We start from the raw sequence: 17,419 nt of genomic DNA on the forward strand, positions 1-17,419 counted from the left end.
GGCTGGCCAGAGCTTGCTGGGAAATGAAGTTTCTTCATGCCTCCCTCCTACAGAAGGGGCACAAGAGTCTCCTATAAGGCAGAATGCCGATTAGTGTGCTCTATTCCTTTCTGTCTATGTCCTCCTGCCCCTGACAGCAATCCGCCCCCCACCCCTCCTACGGAAGGTACTTGGCTTTAGCTTTTTGAGGTGATTGATGTGAAACGTGCGCAGCAATCTAGGGACATGTACATTGTGGGCTGTCTCGCAGGTCCAGTCTTCAAAACCATACCCTACCCAATCTATAAGGTAGTATGCTTGCCTGTCATTATGACGCCTTGCATTCAAAATGGATTGCACCTTCTACTCGGGTGTTACGCTCACCTGGTCTCTGCAGAGGCGTTGGGGCACGGTTGCAGCCATCCCTGAACTTGAATCACCCCCTTCAGGCCTCTCCCTCAGTAGAAAAGCTGTGAGCGGTGGTACGTGGTGATACTGCTCCTGCGTGGAGATAAGTGTGTGTAAGAGCGCCAGTCTGTGATTGTTGTACCTCTCGAACCCTTTAGCCCAAAGTATGGTTTCTGTGAGCATACGCCGGCCCATAAAGCTCACTTGTGAATTATGGAAGAGAAGCTCTCCGTCCTGCTACTTCTGGCAGGGGCACGTCAAATGGGATCTAGTTCCTTCACTGATCCCTGATAAGGATTAGTCCAGTCCAGCTGCGACTATGCTTCTCCTTATGATTGGTAAGTCTTTCTTGAGCTCTTGTGATGCTATTCGCTCTGTTTAATGTCTTTATATGTTGCTCCTATTCATGCCCGCAATAATGTCTCTCTTCTGTTGTCTTCCCTTAGATGGAAATGCGGCCTCAATGCATCTGTGAGACGCGAGATGCGGCCGGATGGAAGATGGATGCTACCACAATGTTCGATAGCAGGTAAGTGATGGTTAAAGGGAAAGCGCGAACTATGGCGAAGCACAACCTTAAACTGACTGTTCGATGTCTAACCTTGTCTTCTGTTTTTCCTTGCAGGCGCTGCTGTCGACAATGGAGTGTGTCGTGCTGCAGTGCCAAGATGAAGATTTCGAGTTCCAGAAAGAGTAAAGATGAATACTTGGTTCGCCGAAGAGATGTACAGGTAAGAACAGCTTCCCCCAGTTGTTAAGTATGCTGGCAGGAAGCAGGATGTCCAGGAAGCAGGATCTTCAAAGGTAAGTCTGACCTCAGGCGACGGTGAGCGTTATGCTGCTTGCAAGTGCAGAATAACGCGAAGCGTCTGTCTTGAGGATCGGGGCAGCTTATATAGCTGAGATCGTAGGCACGCCCATTAGGGCCGGCTTACCAGCCACACCCTGCCACTCCTAGAGAGTGAGCATGTGCGAAGGCAATCCATTAGCAGCCACACTGAAGAATACACTTGGGACTGCTTAATGGATGGAATGTTCAAGGTTAATGCATTGTGCCTAATGGATGGAATGTTCAAGGTTAATGCATCTGAAGTGCTATGTCCATAATAAAAGCCTTTTGGTGTTAAATGGATGTTCTTGTTTACTTTTGTTCATGAGCATGGCGCCAAAGCGCCAGGACAGTGTCCACCCAGGTCTCCTGTGCATGCAACCCCTGCATGCCTGTGCCCCTGACTTCATGACCATGACAGCAGGCTCCCCATGTACCAAGACAGGTGGTGGTTTCTTAGTATGGATAGTGGCAGGGGCGGGCTTCAGTAAAGAAATATGGAAAGTTTGATGGATTTTCATCTGGGAAGGAAGTGCCAACCATAAAGCAACGGGATTGATGGTTTTACTGATGGTGAATGGGCCTAAATATTGTGGCTGGAGTTTGCTTGGTACCTGTAGTGGTATGTTCCTGGTGGACAACCAAACCCGATCGTCTACACGGTATTGAGGATTTACGCGTGTTCATTGGCATACGCTTTATAAGTACCTTTGGCTTGTATGAGGCTATCTTGGACCTCTTTCCACACTTGCTGAATGCGGGTATGTTGTCCTAAGAGTGTGGGGAAAGCCGTAGGTGGAGGTAATGCAGCAACTGGCAAGATTTGTGGGTGGTGACCTTACACACAAAAGAACAGAGTGTTCCTGGTTGATGTATGCACCTCATATTGTAGGCTAGTTCTGCCAACCAGGCGTGTTGGACCCAGGTCAACTCCCTACTTGTTGTAAAGTAACGCAGAGATTGTTTAAGGCCCTGGGTAACCCTCTCCATTTGCCCATCGGTTACCGGATGGTAACTTGACGATAAACACACATACATTCCTATTGTTCTACAGAACTCCAGCCAGAACCATGATGTAAACTGAGGCCCAGTGTACTGGGGAGACCCCCGGCCAGCCCATAGAGTCGGGGTTTGTTCCGCAGTGCTTTAAGACGAGATAGCTGCACCATTGAGATGGATGGGGGTGCACAGTAAATTACTCCAACACCAATCAATAAGGACAACTCAATGGTTTGGCAAAGTGGAGTCCGTTTAATGACAAGTACAAAAAACGGGGAAACATGGAAATCACAAGTGATGCGATAGTCCGTCTCGCTTCAACTCCCAACTCCCAACAACTTCATAAAAACAGTAACATGTATACCCAAAACTCGTCATCATTGATGTGTAACGCTCAAAAGTTAACATGCAATTCTATTGATTAGGAAAAGGTAACCTTACTATAGGTACTATATCTGTATATGGTAACGGAGTGAGGGGATTGGATAACCACTATCAGGTGGGCGTCTAAGCCCTTCCTTCTAACATTCATTACTCTTGTAGGCATCACTATGAGTACGACGTCCCATTGGTTCTACTCTCTATAGGACCCTAGATTATTTGGTCCATTGTGATTGGGTTGGCTTCAACCCCATGCATAATTCTCCACTTTACTTAGCAGCACGCAGAATGGTCAGCTAGGTGCAATGTGCCCCAGGATTCACCCGGCCTCCCTTCAATCAATCATTACTTTAGCGGCTTTGTGTCAATTAGTTGGCTGTGGTTGGCCTCAAAACTGTGTCTTCTTGTCAGGAAAAGATATGATATCTCTGTCTGGGCGACAGCCAAGCGTAGGTGTAAACCCATGCTTCTTCATGCATTTAATTCTTATTCGGCTTGCCACCTGCCTACGCCTCCTTTTCTCGGCCTTTAGAGGCTATTCTGCTCTTAAGTTTCGATTCTGCAAAGCTACTGTTCGCTCCTTCTATTGGTCTGACCTTGGCTCTTCCTGGCTCACGTTGCTTCTGCTGAGTTTCGATTCAGCCATCTCTTCTCGTTTTAGCTGGAATACGAATCCTGTCCTGTTTGAAATCTAGTAACCTGAGTTAATTCTGCTTTTGTATAAAGTGGACTCACACTTGTATAGTGTGGTATAGTGTGGTTCATTGAGGTAGATATGTATAGGTGCCACTTGCCGTGGTCTATCTTCTACTAAGCATAGCAAGCCGCACTGTTTTCTTAGCTTTCTTGCGGTTACAAGCATATGTACAGGCGTTAGCTGGTAGAATTACTTCATCACGCTTTACAGCTTAAGATTCTTTATATTTCAACATCGTTCTCTCCTTTTAGGTTCACAATATCCTTTTTCATAGCATTTCGTCTCTTGTGTCATGCTTGGGTCGTCATATCTTCTATCTACGAGACCGTCCGGGCCTTTGTGACATCGCCATTTGTCTTCAATTAAGGCCTTTTGGGTTTCTTCCGGGACAGCATTTAGGCAATCTTCATTTCGTCTTATATGCTGGTAGGGTTTTCTCAATGGATACCTTACTGTCGATGGTTTTCTAGGTATGAGTATTTCAACAGGTGTTGTTCTCCTGATAGGGACTGGGCAGAGGCCTACTGCGGCTCTCTGCTGGTTTATTTGCTCCTCATACGTCACATATCTCGGTGTGAACGTTCCTGGTACTTCAAAATGGAAGACTGGAGTGCAGTCATCGACCACTTCCACTTCCTCCTTTTGGATTCATCTCTCTTGGTTCTTCTGTATTGATCTTCACTCCATCTTCTGGGTTCATTCCTTCTTCATCTTCTGGGTCTGTGCATGATGGTTTGAAGAAGTGTCTCTTTGGAGTCCATATTTTTATCACTCCTCTCAGGCTTCCTGCTCTCTTTACATGCATGTTCGTCTTTGTTCCATGTCATCAGCTGACATTGTCCATTTGGGTTGCAGTAAATCCATTTACCTTCATAACTTCTGCGTTTCCTGGGATAAAGAAAGTTTGTACCTTCTGGTGCGTGCTTGCTGGCCTTCACAAAGTCTCTTATTTCTTCATCAGTCAGATCTCTGGGCTTCCATCCTGGTTTGACATCAATCATGATCTTCATCCCTATGGCTTTCTTCGCAGTTTTCTGGCATTGTGAGATTATTAACTTGATAACGCAAAATCCTAGTAATATCATCACAAGCAGGGCTCCCAAGACTTTGAATGCATCTGCCATCCGTTGTGGAACCCATGAAAATAGTGATCCAAACCAGCTGTCATCATCAGCTTCATCGCTTTCATTGATCATCTGGTTCTGCAGGTTTTTCAGCATACTTAAAGCTTCTGTTAAAGTTCCATTTTCCTCGTCTTGGATGGTATAAATGTGCAACATGATTCTCCTATTTTTGCACAAACTCCTTCATCCATAGCTTTGATCATGTCAAGTACATATCTGTTCTGGAGAGTCATCAGTTGGATTGTTCTTAACTCTTGCTTGATTGCATTGAATCCTTTTATTGATGTGTTGATGGGTTGCAGTAACTCCCATATGATTATCTGCAACCATTTAGTATTTATTCCAACTTGGATTCTTGGCATAAAATCGTTGTGAACACTGATGAGGTGAGGCTGAACAGCCTGTGTTCATATCGGATCACATTAAATGCTTCTTCTTATTTGGCAGAGAAGTAAGTTTCTCTCTTCATTTGGGTTATTAGTTCCACAGATCTCTTCTTCCTCAACTGCTTTCGGAAAACTGTCAATATTCAGGTCACTTTTCGGGATTACTAATGCTGGAACGTAGACGTTCACTATTGTGCAAATACCTCCCCAGTTTTTCGGCAGTCTGATGTATGCTTTGGGTCCACATGTCCAATAATGATCACTGCAGTCCCATGAGCCATTCCTGGAGCCTCAAAAATGTGTCCGCAGTTTTCATTCTCCCCCATTTTTCTTGTGCCATTGTTCCTGAAGCACAATTTCAGACTTTCTAGTGGCACTATCTGCAGTTGTCCTCCTCTGTCTTCAACCCACGTCAGTAATTTTGTAAGTTTATGCCATAGTGGTTTGCACAGTCTTTGTGAGTTTTCAATTGCCTCCTTGCAGGCTCCGAGGACCATCCATGCTCTGCAGATCACTACTCCTTTTTCCCATCCGTCTGGTGAAAGCACTGTTCCCCAAATCTGCATTTGGCCTCTGTTTTTCCAATTTTGAGCCTCTTCTGGAGTTTTTCCTTGGACATTTAGTTTTGGGTTCGCTTCCTATATTATTCCTGCTCCTTTAACTCCAGGCTTCTCGTACCTGATCACATGAGTCCTAGTGTGAGCTCTGTTTCTCGTCTTAATGTGCTGAACATAATCATCTTCATCGGGATAACCTGTCTCAGTTGAACTGGCCTCTGGTATTGCACATTGCTATGTGTGAGAGACAGCGTGCTGTCGGGACATCAATTTCTGTTTTTGTAGTTCCTCATGCAGTTTCCTCGCTCTGGCTATGTGCAGGAATAGTAAGTCTACTAACATTCGTGTCCTTGTGGAGAGTTTTTCTGAGTTGGCCCTTGTTTCCTCAAGAGTTTCTGATATGACTGCTTCTGTTGGCTTTTCTCTTAACTCTTCTTGTTTTCTCATGACAGTTTCTGTGAAGTTCCTTATGGCAGGCAGTCTCTTCTTTTCTGCTGCTTTGGTTTGTGGTTCTGCAGTCATTGACACTAGGCCTGTTTCGTGTGCATTCAGTGTGTGTGTGCGTGTAGTTGTCAGTGTTTTTTCTTCATTCATTTCATGCCGACCCTGTCTCAGGCTTTCCTTTTCATTCGTTACCATAAGTGTGTGTATATCACTATTAATCACGTTCATTTCAAGTTCATTTACTCTACCATCAGATTTTCTAGGGACTGGAATGACTATATAAGGTCTGGGTGCTTTTGTGGGTTCTATGCATGTATCATCAGGTGGGTGCACTGAAATTGGAACGCTTCGTGCACCAATAAAGAATGCAGTTCTGATTGTTAATGACAGAAAAATAATGACAAATATAATTCATAAGTACATTATGGTTCTATGTGTCAGGTGACAGCATTTCCTTCCAGAGAAGCAGGGTGCCTCTCTGCTTGTGGGAGGACCAGGTTGCTGCTCTGGACCCCCATCTCGATCATTTGCCAAATGTCAATGTTATTATTCCCTTAACCAATATCGTCTTTTCGAGTTCTGTGTTTAGGATTGTCTGGTGCTCCAAAAGTGTCCCCCCTTGCGAGTGACAATTGTTTATCTCAGGATACAGTTCTTTTGCTACACTATGGGAAAAAAATCTATTTAAGTAACACTTCAGTGAGTCCCTTTACTGTGCATGTTCAAAGTAGGTGAGCTCCCAGTCCACCCCTTGAATCTGCTTCAGTCCTGAGGACATGTTGGACACTGGTCAGTATGACGAAATAGGGAAAAATAACAACAAATATAATACATGGAGTTCTTGACTCTGCTCCCTCGATCTGTCCCTCGGCAGAAAGTTTTCTTAAAATCTCCTCAGATAATCTCTCTGATGATTGGAAAGTTCCACTTGGAGTATGATTCCATGAAAGAGCATTCCCATCTGTGCGATATTAGCTGGATCTCTGATGAAGGTGAGGACGTCAACCTCGATAGGTTTCCCCACCAGCTCTGGAAAGTCTGTGACTAGGCGAAAAAGGACATTGTACGCCAATCTGCTGTCTTCTGGTGACAGGGACATATGTCCTATCTTGCTGGGTTCAGGATTATATGTTTTTCCCTTGATGTAAACAATGTCTGCACTGTCCGGTCGCATGGAGTGCGATTAAAATGACAATCTTATTTAAAAGATGGCTTAAATGTGCAGTGTTTGCTGGGTCTGAAAGAAATGTGAGTGTCTCTGTCGTTCTTCCAATAAGAGTTGGACACTCCTCAATTATGCGAAAGAACAGTGTGTTGACAAGCTCATTTATTTCCGCCTGTGTTGGGAACATTTGATTCTTCCTTACTGTACTCAGGGAGTATAATAAATTGTTCGGCAATGACAGTAAGCAGTTGTCTTATTCTTTTTTCGTTTTCAGGATCTTGGAGAAAGTCTGTGACACTTGTGGGCCTCCCTACCAATGACGGGTATGATCTTAGCACTAGGTTGAAAAAGGTGACCACGTCCTTTGTGATGTCCCTACTGTGGGACACCATAAGTGATTTCGAATAAGGTCTCGGTGCTGAATGAATCGAGATACTGTATTAGCTTCCAATATAAATGTCCTCGGTCAAAATTTTGGCATAGTCCTTTTCTCATCAAGGCTTAAGTGTGCCTCAGTCCAAAGTTCAAATCAACAGAATATGTTGTGGCTTATACGCGCAATTTTCTTCTTCACCCTGCAACTAGGATGCACAGAGTGTCTGTTTTTATGTCCTTATCCCCTTTTTTTTGCTTAGAGGGAGTGTCCAAGTTAAGCCACAACTTGCAAAAAGTTCCTTGTCTTTGTTTTGCTGGTCATGAGTCCTTCTTCCTCATCATGGATCTCGTCTGCACGTGCTGTGCTTCTTCCCCGTCGCTCGTCGATTCCTCTCATTGGGATGCAGGCAGGTGGCCTTCTCCGATGTAGGGTTTGATATCACTGAGAAACATCCATGCTCTCCTGCCCTGTAGCTTCACAGCGGACGGAGTGCAGTCCTCTACGATAAAAGGACCGTTTAATCTTGGCTCATCCCACCTTTTCCTTGTATGGTTTCTCACAAGGATGGTGTCTCCAGGGAAGACGAGTGGAACACGTAGACCTTGAACTGAGTCTGATGTAGTGTCTCCTTCTGTGTTCTGAGCTGCGCTACATCCTTTTCGTCGTTGCTGCAGCTGGTCTGAAATTACAGTAAGTCAAGATGTGATACAGTTCAGATAGTTTTGCATTTCAGACCCTAAAACCTCTCCTGTTGACTGGGCATCACATCTAGCTCTATCTTGGGGTGTTAGGGGAGTTCTCATTCTTCTTCCTGTGGCTATCTCGTGTGGCGTAAAATGATGGTCAGAACCGGGTTGGTTCTGAAGAGCATACAGTGCCAGAGGAAGGCAGTGCAACCATCCGTTCTTTAGAGTAAGCTCCAACTTGGCTATCCTTTCCTTTAACAAGCCATTGAGCTTCTCACAGATCCCATTACCGTGTGGATGATACACCGATGAAAACTTGTGCTTTATACCAAGCAACAAGCTAATCTGCTCGAACACTGTTTTGACAAAATGAGGGCCATTATCTGATCTCATGACTTCGCAGACCCCCCATCTGGGGAAAACTTCCCTCACTAAAAATGTGGCTGCACAGGTAGAGTTTGGGTGTGTACATGGACCTGCCTCAATCCATCTAGAGAATGGAAACACCACAACAATTAAGTATCTGTACCGTACCGTCACATACTTGAATCATGTCGACGTAATCGACGTGCAAGTGCTAAAAAGGCCCATTTGGCCTGGGGATGACTCCTCTCATTACTTTTAATGTGTGCCCTGCTGTAAATTGCTGGCAAATTAAACAGTTCACCATGAAAAATGCAACAAGCTCTGCTAAATTCGAAATGAACCAGTCTTCCGCGAGCGTTACTGCTAGATTCTCGTTAGTCATATGAGCTGGGTAATATAACTGCTCCAGCGCTATTTTTAGTAGGGCTGGCTACAGGCATTACTGGTTTACCAGTGCTGTCTTGTCGCTACAAGCTGTCATAGGGGTTTAAAGAACACCCTCGACATTTCCACAGGTTTTTATCTTCCTGTGGTGCCTCCCCTTGGAGTTCCATTAACTGCGTTTGCCCAAGATTGTTATAAGCTTCAGGTGTTTTTCGTGCAACCAACATTCGTTCATTGGTACAGGCGACTTCCACTTACATATCCGTCTCACTTTTGGATGCCATACGCTTGGCTTCTGTGTCTGCTGCTTGGTTTCCGCGTGAGACAAAATCTGTCCCGTTCGCGTGGGCGGCGCATTTCACGACCGCTATGCCCACTGGGAGCTGTAGTGCCTTAATCAGCCTGTCGAATAAGGCTACATGCTGCATTGGCGTGCCGTCTGCTCGGAGGTAGCCTCTCCTTTTCCAGCGTGCTAAACCTGCGTGCACTGTCGACATCACATAGGCGGAGTCACTGTATACCGTTACTTTCTGGTCTCTGTGATTCTCAATGGCGAGTATTAACGCCAATAATTCTGCGGCCTGTGCTGAATAATTAGATGGTATTTGTGCACTAAGAAGCACTAGAAATTCTCCATTTGCTGTGTGCTTCATCACAGCGACGCCTGGGTATCTTTGCCCATCAGTTTGGTCGATCCTTGATGACCCGTCAACAAAGATGATCTCTCCTCTTGCCAAGGCATTTTCTTTTACCCTGGGGTTTTCATCATATAATTTTTCATAATTTGCACAGTCATGTATCGGTTCTCCTTCAGTGACTGGCTCTGCTATAAAAATAGCTGGGTTCCCTATCTTATATCAGACTATCTTAATCGATGGATTTGATATGATTACTTCATAAGCAGAAGCTCTCTGAGATGTCAATGTGCTCTTTGGTTTCTCTAGAATGGCAAATAGCGAGTGCTCGACGTATAACGTCATGGAGCATCCCATTACAATGGTTGTTGCCTTCTCTACGTTGAACGCTGCAGCAGCTAAACTTTGTTCACATGGGAAGTGGCCTCTCATTACTGGGTCCAGATTCCCACTGTAGTATGCCAGGGGCTTGTACCCCAACGAAGTTCTTTGAGCGAGCACTGCTGTCATGACGCTGCCCTTTGTGTATGAAAACAGGTAAAATTCCTTTGCATAATTGGGAATTCCGAGAACTGGAGCTGTACAAATAGCTCTCTTGAGTTCAGCAAACCCCTTCTCCATGGTTTCAGACCATTCAATCTTTTCTTTCGTCACTTGGGCCTTCTTTAGGGCCTGAAGTAAAGGCTTAGTGTAAGAGCAGTAGTTGAAGACCCATGCCCTGACATAGTTGCATAGGCCTAAAAAGCCCTGCATCTGCTTTATCGTGTGCGGTTTAGTCGTGTTCAAGATGGCTTCAGCCCTTTCTGGGGTCACTTTCTTTCCTTCATGTGAGATCAGCTGGCCTATGTACAGCACTTCCTGTTGACAATATTGTAACTTTTCCTTGTCAACCTTATATCCTTTCTCAGCTAGTATAGTCAGTAGCTGAACAGAATCATGCCTGCATTGCTCTTCTGTTGTGCTGCAGATTAAGATGCCATCCACATACTGCAGGACGACACTTTTTAATGCAATATTGCTTAAGTCCATCTGCAGGACTCTGTTGAAAATAGAAGGGGACCCACAGTACCCCTGTGGCAGCCTCGTGCTTTTCAGACGCATTTGTCTGAACGTGAATGTCATCAGATCTTGTGAGTCACGGTGCAACGGGATTGAGTAAAATGCATTTTTCAAGTCAATCACTGTGAAATATTTTGCTTTAACAGGTATATTACATAGAATTGTAGACGGGTTAGGGACTAAAGGAAACTCAGCCTCAACAATATCATTTATTGGTCGTAAATCCTGAATGAAACGCCAAGACCCTCCCTTTGATTTTTTGACAGGATACACTGAAGTATTACATGGTGTCTCTGACATCACTAAGATGCCCTGGTCCGTCATGGCAGAAATTGTCTTAAAAATCCCTTCATCTGCCTCCCTGGACATGGGATATTGTCAGGCTCTTGGTAGAATTGCTCCTGGTTTCAGTTTAATCCTTACTTCTCCAACTCCCTTCAAGAGACCCACGTCATAGGGTCCGGTAGTCCACACTGAGACAGGCACTTTAGCTATATCGTCAACAAAATATTCAGGCGTTTTAGTGCCAGCATCATTCTCTGAGGTACTTCTTGTTTAATCATCTTTACCAAAAAGGTGAGACTTACTTCTACCATTGTCTCTCCTATATCTTTTTGCTCTTCAAACAGATCGTCATCGGTGACGTCAGTCACTCAATATCCTTCTTCGATGGCGATTATCGCGCACCATTGTCTGCCTTCGGCATTGCAACCATCAACCAAGACCACTTTTCCTCGCACTGCGGCTGTGTGTATCATCAAGAGAAATACTTGTCCCTCCTCCTCATGCATGGGTATTCTTGGTCTGAATAAAAACTCATCAGGGGTTCCCATGATTTTGTCTCCAAGGCCTGGCAATCCTGCCATAAGCACACTCATGCCATATGTGAAGATTTCTGGCTCTAATGGTATGGCCCTCATGACTATGTGTCCTCAGTATGCTCTAACCATTTCACATACTTATGAATAGTGCATTCCTGGAGTGGAGCAAACTATGCCCTCCTCCGTGAACAAAATTGTCATGTTCAACTTTGTCATCAAGTCTCGACCCAAAATGTTTACTGGGGTTTGACGTGAATATAATAAAGGTACATTCATTTCTTACTCTCCTATGGAGACCTATAGTGCTTTTGTAAAGGGAACTCGACTGTGAGCTCCTGTAAAACTCTGAGTATTTATGGCCTCGCCAGACAAGGAAAACTTGCCTTCACGTATGCACGAGCGTGTCGCACCCTTATCAACTACGAAGGAATATTCTTTACCCCCTATAACGACATCCACCATAGGTTCCCTATGTGAGCTGTCCTAATTTATATATAAATTCGGTCCACTGTGTGCCGGTGGATTTCTCCCATTCCCATTGTTACCTCCCATTCCAGGGTTCATGGTCTGTGATAGTTGCAGCGGTGCCTGTTGGGATTTTCCTTGTGGAAAATTCCCCATGCTTTGTGGTTGCACCCCTTGCTGCGCTCCTTATGCTTGTTGTTGCACTGTGTGATTCTGTGCACCACCCTGCTGTAAAGCTGCAGATGGATTTTTTACGCCTGCTCCTGTTCCTTGGCCGTTCTGCATCATGCCTTGACTTCTGCATGTGCACGCAAAATGCCCTGTCATTCCACACAGCCAACAAACTGGCGGTGGTCGGACCATTTGCCCATTTGACATATCTTGGTTACCATTTTGCACATTTTGAAAGCCTCCTTGAGTATTTTGGAAACCTCCCTGATTGCTCTGCCATCCTCTTCCCCTAAATCCTCTTCCCCATGGGTAAAACCCTACATTACTCTGATTATTTTGTTGTGGACTAGCCACCTGCTGCATTCTTCATTAAGCTGCGCTAGTTATCATGGCTCTCTCAAGAGCATACTTTGACAATTTCCTTTGCACCAACTTCGCTTCTTCACCCTTAAGAGTCGCTTCCTTTTTGCGATTCTTTTCTTGCAACAGTTTTCAATAATGTGTGATGGTCATCTGTATTTCTGCCCAAGGTTTGGCTTCAACTCCTACCAATTTCTTGAGTTGTTTTTGCACTGGCTCTGGCAACCCTTGGCACAATATATGGTAAAACACAGGTATAGATTTCATCCAAGATTCATGCGTTTTGAGCACCCTCGCGTCTTGGAAATTATGTATATAAAACAACGGATCCTCAGAATCCTTCATTTTTCGAGTCATTATAGCTCCCATATTGGAAGTATCTGGATACAGCACTCGTAGCGCTTTCCATACTGCAGTTCTACAATTGTTAAATGGGGCTCCGTCATGCTAGGTATTAATTGTGGTTACACCAGGGTAGCCTGCTCGTGCCCTCACATCATCTGCTCTCTCACCAAGTATGGCGATCAGGAGACCTTTGTTGTCCCCTATAGCTATTGTGTTGCCTCCTGTCATTTTCTCTAACCCATGTATCCATTTTCCCGCTCCCGATGTCAGCATTGGAAGCTTGTTTTTCAAATTTTCTCGAACCATGTGTGGCCATGGAATATATTGTGGTCTTACTCCCCCCTTCTCTAGTAGCGGAAATTGGAATGCGTACCCCTCTTTCTCTTCTCTCATTGTTCTTCTGTCTGTTGCAGGGGTAATATTCCCGCATCGTAGTCTACCTGGCAATGTCCTTAGTCTATCTACATAAGGTGGCGAAGACACCCCCCTCTGACCGTGCAATGCTTCTTCATATCGGTCAGACTGCGTGGCTGACTATGACGCTCTTGGTGCAGACTCAGTAGCGTCTGACCATCTTATTTCCTTTTCCCTTGGGAGTCGCCTTTTATTTCGCCTCCCTTCTTCGTTTTCTTTGCGCTCTTCCCTTTCGGAGTTGGACATTGCCTGTCCCCAATTCACGCAACTTCTCGTATCCTCCTTGTTCCTGCTTATTTCTAATCTATCCAGGGATAACTCTCTATTCCCACTACTTCGGGTGACATACTCAGTGTCGAACAGCTCAGTGCTCTCCAGGGGTTACCAGACATTTGGTCGAATGCATTTGATCGAATTACAATATGGTCGAATCAATTTGGTCAAAAAATGGTCGATTTTTTTTTTTTTTTTTGGTGGGTCCCCCCAACCCCTGTTTTTGGTGTTAAAACACCTTTTTTACCTTTTTGTTACCTATACTAGAGCAAAAAAAAAAAAATACTTTAAAAAAAAAATTCGACCTTTTTTTTTCGACCAAATTGATTCGACCAATTTGTCATTCGATCAAATATATTCGATCATTTGACTGGACAGCCTCTCCAGGCACTCAACTTCCCCCTCCTCTTGGGGTGTCTGTTCTAGCCCCATTTCATCATATATTCTATCGGTCGCTTCTCCGATGCTTCTGTTTTCGAAGTCATCTTCAATATTTGCCCTAGACGTACTTGGTACTGAATCTTACACAGGAAATAATTCTTCGCTGTCTTCCCAATCTACTACTGGAGCGGGTTTTTAACTTCTCTCCCCAGATATACAAGATTGCGTGCTCTCTGTCTTCGCTTACGTTCGATATCATCATCAAATTCTTTGCACTTCCTCACTTCTTCTCTGACCCTATCTTCTTCCTTTCTCTTTTCATTTCTACATTCATCTGCCCTTCGGATTTCCTCATCTCTTCGTCTCCTCATTCTTTTCTTACATATTCTTTGCTCTTCCTCTAACCTTTGCTGTTTCTGTCTGTCTTGATCATAGGCTGCTCTTGGATTTCGGTCAAGCTTTTTTACTTGCGCGATATAGTTGTTCTCGCCTTTGTCTGTCTTTCCTTCTTATCCTTTCATCTCTTAACTCCTTCTCTTTCCCCTTTCTCTGTGTCTCATCTAACCTCTCCTTTTGTCATGCGTCATCAATGCCTTTGCCATCGAGTTTCAATAATATTTGTCCTCCCATCCATTCGTCTTTTGCGAATGCTATCTCATCAGTTCTCTCTTCGCTCCCTTTCCATCTTTTTCCTTCTCTCTCCTTGTTGAAAGATGTACTTGTCTGCACCTGATCTTTCCTTTCATCCCTTGGGACTGCGGAGGTAATATTCTTGTCCTTATCTTTCCCTTGATTCTCGTCACTACTATGTGTAGGTGACTCATATGCGGGATTGCTATACCCCATGGCTGCTTGAAGTTCTCTCATTGGGTATAACCCCTCGCCTTTACTTTCTTCGACTCTCGTTTTGGGTGGGGCAGGTGGGGTGGTAGGTGTCTCACCCCCCTCTGTGCATACATTAAGTATCCAATCTGTTGGTGGCTCTTCCTCCTTTACCTGTTCGTACATTTTCCACAGCTCGAGAACAGCAAGGTGTTTTTCTAACTTCTTTCCTGTATATGTGGAATGTAAATATGTCATCATATGCTGTAAAACGGCTTTGGATAAAGACCCATTTTGTCGCCACGGCATAAAAATTTTGTGGACGGTACCCTTAACCTACTCGGTACTATATTTCTTTAGCCTGGGTGCGTGTTTGGGCAATTGCTTGTATAAGTGTGCCAATGGAGTTATGTCTTCCATGCTCAAATCTGTTCCCTTTCCTCTTATATAACACTTGTCAATGCTTTTGTGTGGTTTAAACAGCTTCTAACGATATGAGCGAGCACCAAATGTTGCAAGTTCCAACCCAAACGTTCCACAAAAATGTTATACTACCCATTTGTTCAAAGAACATCAATTTATGTGCGATTCTGTCTCAGCTATCAAATTGCATGACTTTTTAAATCAGTTCTCTCAAAAAAATGTCAATGCATATGTGTGACGTCACAACAGAGAAAACATGTAAGACAGACACTTAACAGACTAGACGGACACCAGCTGGACACAGATATCTCTGCCTCTAATCATTACCCCTTCATGGAGTGTAAACGTACCCCTTTCACAACGTCTTTAAACATTGTGGTAGCCTAGTCGTTCCCCATTATGTGGAACTCTGGGTACATGTTTCTTCTAGCCGCTATATTAAAGCGTAGGAATAAGGTGAATCCTCTCACTTCTCAGGTGTCTGCCCCGGTAACTTCTCTCTTCTCGGGTGTCTACCCCGGTAACCTCTCTCTTCTCTTTTATTACTCTCGAGTCATTATCCCCTTATACATATACAGTCTTCTCTACTTTTAATCATATTTTGTTTTCCCTCCTCCCTCCGTTACCTTTTCCCTTTACTTGTTCTAAGGCATGCACTATTTGCCAAAACATTGCATTTTTTGTTTCACTCACCGTTCGCATTGTTCGTCTCTGGACCCTCGGGATCACCGCCTTTGTTACCGCCTTCCTCAGCTCTTCATTCGCTCAGCTGGCCTTAGGAATGGGAAGGGAAGTGTGGGAAAACGTCTCCCTTCATGCCCTTTATGCAGACTCTTGCTTAAGCTACCATTGTCTACGGGGAGCTTCACGGTCTACTAGGCCGAATGGCAAAGGACTCACGATATTGCTGAAGATCTAGAGTTACTTTATGTCGACGGTCAATAGATGTCTTATTTTAGTCAAATAATCAATTGTCGATAACCATCAAATCTCTGCTACCAAGTGTACTGGGGAGGCCTCCGGCCGGCCCATAGAGTCAGGGTTTGCTCCGCAGTACTTTAAGACGAGATAGCTGCACCTTTGAGATGGATGGGGGTGCACAGTAAATTACTCCAACACCAATCAATGAGGACAACTCAATGGTTTGGCAAAGGGGAGTCCGTTTAATGACAAGTACAAAAAACGGGGAAACATGGAAATCAACAGTGATGCGATAGTCCGTCTCGCTTCAACTCCCAACTCCCAACAACTTCATACAAACAGTAACATTTATACTCAAAACTCGTCATCATTGACGTGTACCGCTCAACCGTGTACATGCAATTCTATTGGTTAGGAAAAGGTAATTTTACTATAGGTACTGTATCTGTATATGGTAACGGAGTGAGGGGATTGGATAAACACTATCAGGTTGGCGTCTAACCCTTTCCTTCTAACATTAGTCTTGTAGACGTCACTATGAGTACGACGGTTCCTAGTGACATTTTGTCATATGTTCGAAATGCCATTTTTTCGACACCAAAATGGCAAAAAAAAAGCGAATGTTTTTTTTAAAATGTTTTTTTTTAAATGGGGGTTCTCCCCTTACCCCCTTTTTTTTACATACACTTTCTTTTACTTTTCAATAATTTAACTGGATACCGAGTACGACGTCCCATTGGTTCTACTCTCTATAGGACCCTAGATGATTTGGTCCATTGTGATTGGGTTGGCTTCAACTCCATGCATACATCTCCACTTTACTTAGCAGCACACAGAATGGTAAGCCAGGTGCAGGGTGTCCCAGGATTCACCCGGCCTCCCTTCAATCAATCATTACTTTAGTGGCTTTGTGTGAATTAGTTGGCTGTGCTTGGCCTCGAAACTGTGTCTTCTTGTCAGGAAAAGTTATGATATCTCTGTCTGGGCGACAGCCAAGCATAGGTGTAAACCCATGCTTCTTCTTGCTCAGATGGTCACGTGCTGCTCACACCGTGAATCTGCCTAGTTTCCTTCAATTCGTGCATTTAATTCTTATTTGGCTTATCTCGGCCTTCAGAGGCTATTCTGCTCTTAAGTTTCGATTCCGCAAAGCTACTGTTCGCTCCTTCTATTGGTCTGACCTTGGCTCTTCCTGGCTCATGTTGCCTCTGCTGAGTTTTGATTCAGCCATCTCTTCTCGTTTTCGCTGGAATACGAATCCTGTCCTGTTTGACCTCTAGTAACCTGAGTTAATTCTGCTTTTGTGTAAAGCAGACTCGCACTTGTATACTGTGCTTCATTGAGGTAGATACGTATAGGTGGCGCTTGCCGTGGTCTATCTTCTACTAAGCATAGCAAGCCGATCTATTTTCTTAGCTTTCATGCGGTTACAAGCATTTGTACAGGCGTTAGCTGGTTGAATGACTTCATCCTGCTTTACAGCTTAAGCTTCTTTATAGTTCAACATCGTTCTCTCCTTTTAGGTTCACAATATCCTTTTTCATAGCA

The sequence above is a fragment of the Ambystoma mexicanum genome, chromosome 9 (assembly GCF_040938575.1).
Source record: "Ambystoma mexicanum isolate Mex_15411 chromosome 9, UKY_AmexF1_1, whole genome shotgun sequence".
In the NCBI taxonomy this organism is placed as follows: Eukaryota; Metazoa; Chordata; class Amphibia; order Caudata; family Ambystomatidae; genus Ambystoma; species Ambystoma mexicanum.